This window comes from Peromyscus maniculatus, chromosome 5, assembly GCF_049852395.1.
Source record: "Peromyscus maniculatus bairdii isolate BWxNUB_F1_BW_parent chromosome 5, HU_Pman_BW_mat_3.1, whole genome shotgun sequence".
Lineage (NCBI taxonomy): Eukaryota > Metazoa > Chordata > Mammalia > Rodentia > Cricetidae > Peromyscus > Peromyscus maniculatus.
Window position 1 is genome coordinate 88,614,862 of NC_134856.1, and position 6,000 is coordinate 88,620,861.

A 6,000-nucleotide genomic window follows, 5' to 3' on the forward strand; every position below is an offset into this window, starting at 1 on the left:
TATGGTTGGTACTGAGATTAAAGGTATGCGTCTCCAATGCTGGCTGTATCCTTGAACATTCAGAGATCTACCTAGCTCTGCCTACCAAGTGCTGGGATTAAAGGCATGCACTACCACCACCACCACCACCACCACCACCACCACCACCACCACCACCCAGGTTTTGCTATGGCTTGCTAATAGCTCCGACCCCCGGGTAACTTATTTATTAACATATAAATAAAATCACATTTCAGTACAAATAAAATATCACAATAAGCCCTTCTATAAATAAATGTCGGATAGACTGAGAAAGAAATCAGGGAATCAACACCTTTTACAATAGCCTCAAATAGCATAAAATATCTTTCATTAACCCTAACCAAGCAAGTGAAAGACTTGTATGACAAAAATTTCAAGTCTTTGAAGAGAGAAATTGAAGACATCAGAAGATGGCAAGATCTCCTGTGCTCATGGATCACCAGGGTAACATAGTAAACATGTCCATCTCACTAAAGCTATTACAGATTCAACAAAATCCTCATCAAAATTCCAACACCATTCTTTACAGATCTTGAAAACACAGGATAGCTAAACCAATCCTGAACAATAAAAGAACTTCTAGAGGTATCACTGTCCCTGATTTCAATCTGTACAACAGAACTATAGTAATAAAACATCATGATACTGGCATCAAAACAAACATGTTAATCAATGGAATTGTTCAATATCCTTAGCCATCAGGGAAATGAAAATCAAAATAACTGAGATTCCATCTTACATTTGTCAGAATGACTAAGATAAACAACATAGTGACTGCTCATGCTGGCAAAAATGTGGATCAAGGGGAACACTCCTCCATTCTGATGATAGTACAAACTTACACAATCACTTTGGAAATCAATATGGCAGTTCCTCAGAAAATTGGGAACTGATATACTTCAAGACACAGCTATACCATTCTTAGGCATATACCTAAAAGATCTTCATCTTACCACAAGGACACTTGCTCAAATATGTTCATAGTGGCTTTATTCATAATAGCCAGACAATGGAAGCCAGCTCAATGTCCCTCACCCAAATAATAGATAAAGAAAACGTGGTATATTTACACAATGGAGTATTACTTATCTGTTAGAAAAAAAAATGACATCATGGAACTTGCAGGCAAATTGATAGAACTAGAAAAAAATCATCCTGAGCCAGGCAAGGCAGACCCAGAAAGACAAACACGATATGTACTCACTTAAGTGGATATTAGCTATTAAGTGTAGGATAATCATGCTACAATCACAGACACAGGAAGGCTAGGTAACAAGGAGGGCTCTAGGAGAGACACATGGATTCCCCTTGGAAGGCAAAATCAAACAGATTTTGCAGGTGGACTGGGGACAGGTGGGACTGGGAACAGGAGAAATCAGGTAGAGTATGGAGGGATGGATGCAGAGCATACAGGGATGGTCAACTGGAATTGGGGGCATTTATGGGGCAATGTGGAAACCTAGTGCTGTAACCTCCTGGAATCTATGAGGGTGACCCTAGTGAAGACTCCTGATAATGAGGGATATGGAGCTTGACTTGGCCATTTTCTTTAATCAGGCAAGGTTTCCAGTGGTGAGACTGGGACACTAACCCAGATATAAATCTTAGACCCAGACCTGTCCTATCTACAAGATGTGCTGGGACAATGGAGACTCAATTGTTGCATATTGGGTATGAGTGTTCAGGTGGGTCCACAGAATCAAGACACAGAGACACCTCAAGGAGGTGCTGGAGGAGGGATTCATCTCTCTGGACTGAATCACTGTAGCTTAGCAAAGGGCTCTTTTGTTGTTATAAAATATATAACAATAATTATAATTCACATCTTTAGCAAGTCAGTTCCATATACCCAAACCTCTTATCTAAGCCCCCCAAAGAGACAATGCCAAATGCAAATTCTCAGTAAATGAATAACACAGTTTTCTGGGTTGTTCCTAAACCAAGTTTGCATAGGCTTTGAACCCCTAGGAAACACAGATAAGACTTCAAACAGAAGGTACAAGAGACAGGAGGTAGCTGTAGCTGGAGTTTTCTTGGTCCTGCCTGGCCCACGGTCAGGACAAATCTCTCTCACCTGCCAGTCCCGCAGCCCCTTGGACCAAACCAACTAAACACACAGAGACTTATTACTTAAACTGTTTGGCCTAATGACTCAGGCTTCTTGCTATCTGTTCTTATATCTTAAATTAACCCATTTCTATAAATCTATACCTTGCCACATGGTTCGTAGCTTACCAGTATCTTACATGTTGGTACTCATGATGGCAGCTGGCAGTGTCTCCTGATTCAGCCTTCCTGTTCCCAGAATTCTCTTCTCTGCTTCTTCTGCCTATACTTCCTGCCTGGCTACTGGCCAATCAGCATTTTATTTATACAGAGCAATATCCACAGCACTATTGTAGATGTAATGGTCTTATTAATAGTAATAAAAAAAAAAACAGTGCCAGTTATTGGGGTGAATGCTGGAAGATCAGAGAAGCAGAACAAGCCACAGCTTCCTCACCTCATCAGTTCCTCAGCTGATCCTGTTTCCTCAGACTAGAAGCCTCCGAGTCCTCATCCAAATAAATCTCAGCTGAACTGCTGCTCAAAAGCCTAAAAACTTAATCAGCTATAATTCCTCTGTCCTCATGCCTTAAATACCTTTCTGCCTCCTGCCATTACTTCCTGGGATTAAAGGTGTGAGTCACCATGTGTGGCTGTTTCCAGTGTAGCACACGCCTTTAATCCTAGCATTCCAGAACTCACAGAGATCCAGGCAGATCTCTGCCTCTGGAATGCTAGGATTAAAGGCATGTGCTACCACTGCCTAACCTCTGTGTTTAATATTGTGGCTCTTCTGTTCTCTGACCCCAGATAAGTTTATTAGAGTGCACAATATTTTGGGGAGCACAATACCACCACAGTAGCAATCACAAAAGGCAGATGAAAGCTAGGTAATAACACTTTGGAATCAAACCAGTGGTAGCTTTGCAGGAATTCTCCCACTATATCCCCCTTTTTCATATGCAACAATATTTTGGAGATTATGTAGCTTTACAGCAAATATACCCTTTTCTCTATCTTTCTGTCTTACAATCTTATGTAAGTAACCCAAAACACATATTAAATTCAATAAGGTTACTATTGCTAGAACAAGAGTAACACTTGCTAAAACAGGAAATCAATTAAAGTGAATCACAAGGTTGAATGAGACTATTGTATCTGCAAGGCTTTCCATAACATCCATTCCCATCGTATCAGGTAACTTTTTTGTGGAATATTCCTTAATTTCTTGCTGTAAATCATAAATCATTTGAGAATTAGGACAACCCATCAAATGCATCTTAACCTTTTCTCAATTATGCTTGCTTTTATGAAACTTTTAAAGATGTAATACAATAAGATGTAACATTCCAATCACATTTTAATTTAATTGCTCCTTCAGTATTTCTAACTGATCTCCCAATAATATAACAGCTTGTCTCAAAACAGCTAACTCATTAACTATCTCATTATCTATTTTATTTGTTCAGTCCAAAGTTCTGTAGAATTTGAATTTGAATTTCTTTATGAATTGCCACTCGGCTGTTGGAGCAGTAGCAATCAATGCAATAATTCCCATAATAACTGCAATAATCAGTTCAACCATTCAACATGTTCTTCTTAATATTCTTGCAGTGAACTTCTGTATCAGAATCATCACTGGTGAGTCCTGCCATGACCTCAGTAACTTCACCAGTATCCAGATTGCTGGCCTTGCTCTAAAAATGTATAAGCATTCAAAGATTAAGTTTAAAGACATACTAGAATTAACACAGATATAAAGGGTACGGTGTGCACAAATGATGTTGTAATTATTAGGGTGCCATTATACAGGCCCTTTTACTAGCAAGTAAGGTAATGTACATATGCTATAAAAGGATGACTTTGATTTTTCTAAAAGACAACATGTATTTATCATCCTTAATGTTTAACGTTCCTTCCCATGATTTAAAAGGGTGGAAGGCACTTGCCAATTTCCACAAATTAGTCTGAATTGAATTGCCAAATTTCAGGAAAGGACTTGACATTCGAACTCCATTCCATTGGATGGGTTCATTAACAGAAGAACTAATTTCTACAGTTCCATTTAAACTATACCGCTTCTATCTTAACTCTGAGTAAGAATATTTTCCTTGAGGGGAGCCATAAGGGCTCCAATCAATGAAATCTCCATGGGAGATACTAACTAATACTCGAGGTTTCCACTCTTATATTTTTACCAATGCACCTAGTCAGATTCCTTGTTGGAAACTCTCATCTCACAGAATGATAGGTTTATGGAACTAGTAGCATTAATCTCTTGTCCTTTAAAACCAGATTCATGAAGCATATAAAATTTATTATAATAATCTTGGGTAGTATGGACTATGGATAGCCATACTTGAAAGGTTATATTTAGATATTGAATTCCATTTCCCATACAAATAGGAATTCCTTGTACTCCCACAGTATGATTTTTTTTTTCCTTTTTACTCTCCATGATTTGCTTGGTTGTCATAAGGTCAGGTCACGAAGAAGATTCATTAACCACCACAGGAATATCTGTATCTCCCCACTTTACTGCTAAATTAATTGGGGGATTAGGAGTAAAGGCCCAGTAATTATGGGCAGACCCTTTTACCTGCACAATTACCACAGATAGATAACATGACAAGAAATAAATGTATATCATTCAGAGATTTCTGAGTCATACGAATTATTGCCTCCCTTTTGTCACACAAATTCTTAAGCTGTCCCCAGGTGGGAAGATTAACAGTATGCTCCAAAGACCTTTTGTGGTTTTTCCTTCATATAGGCATCTTAGCAGCCAAAGCATCTGGGATATTTTTTCTTGTTCATGTATAAGTTTTATTAATTTTGATAGTATCCACAACTTTTGGTCTCCTGCAGAAACCAAAAGTTGTGGATAACACCAAAATAGTCCAGGGAAAGTGTTAAGTTAAGGCATATCCTCAACCTTAACTTAACACTTTCCCTGGACTATTTTGGTGTTAAATCATCTATAATACTTGGGCTGACTCAATTAAGCAGTTCTTTCCATATCCAATGTCTTTCAGCAGCTGTTGTTTCTGTTTCATTAGTGTTTAAATATTTTAGTGAGTAAGGCATTATGCAATTTATCCCTGGGGATCCTTATATCCCCCTATGTTTAACAATCATCTCCTTTAGAGTATGATTAGATCTTTTGACAGTTGTTTGTCCTGTAGGATTATATAGTATCCCCTTTTAGTAACAGAATAATAACAAGCTGTAGCTGAAGTTTTCCTGTATCCCACCTGGTCCACAGCCGCTCAGACCCAAGCAAACACACAGAGGCTTATATTAATTAAAACTGCCCAGCCATTAGCTCAGGCTTACTACTGACTTGCTCTTACACTTAAATTCAGCCCATTTCTGTTAATCTATGTGTTGCCACATGGTCTGTGACTTTACCTGTGTGTCATTACATACTGCTCCCTGGACAGCAGGCTGGTGTCTTCTGATTCAGCCTTCCTCTTCCCAGAATTCTCCTTGTATGCTTATCCTACCTATACTTCCGGCCTGGCTACTCACCAATCAGCATTTTGTTAAACCAGTGTACAAAAGCATCATCCCACAGTAACAATCTTTCCTTAAAGTCCCAATTTTCCACAGTTAAAACATTTTGTATTCTGAGATCTAAGACCTTTAGCTAAAACTCATCCAATTATATTAGCATTGCATTCTGTGGATCCAATATCAGCAGTAGTTTTAATCCATTTCTCTAAAGGAGCTCCCTGAGCCTTCAAGGACCTTATAACCTTTTGGCATTCTGCATTAGCATTTTCAAAAGCCAAGGACTCAATTAAAATCTTTCCAACATCAGGATCAGCTACTGCTTTATGCACTGCTGAAGTTAATCATTGCAAAAAATTAGTATAGGCTTTTTATCAGTAAGAAATCATTTTTATAAGCTTTTCCCTTAGTAGCCACATT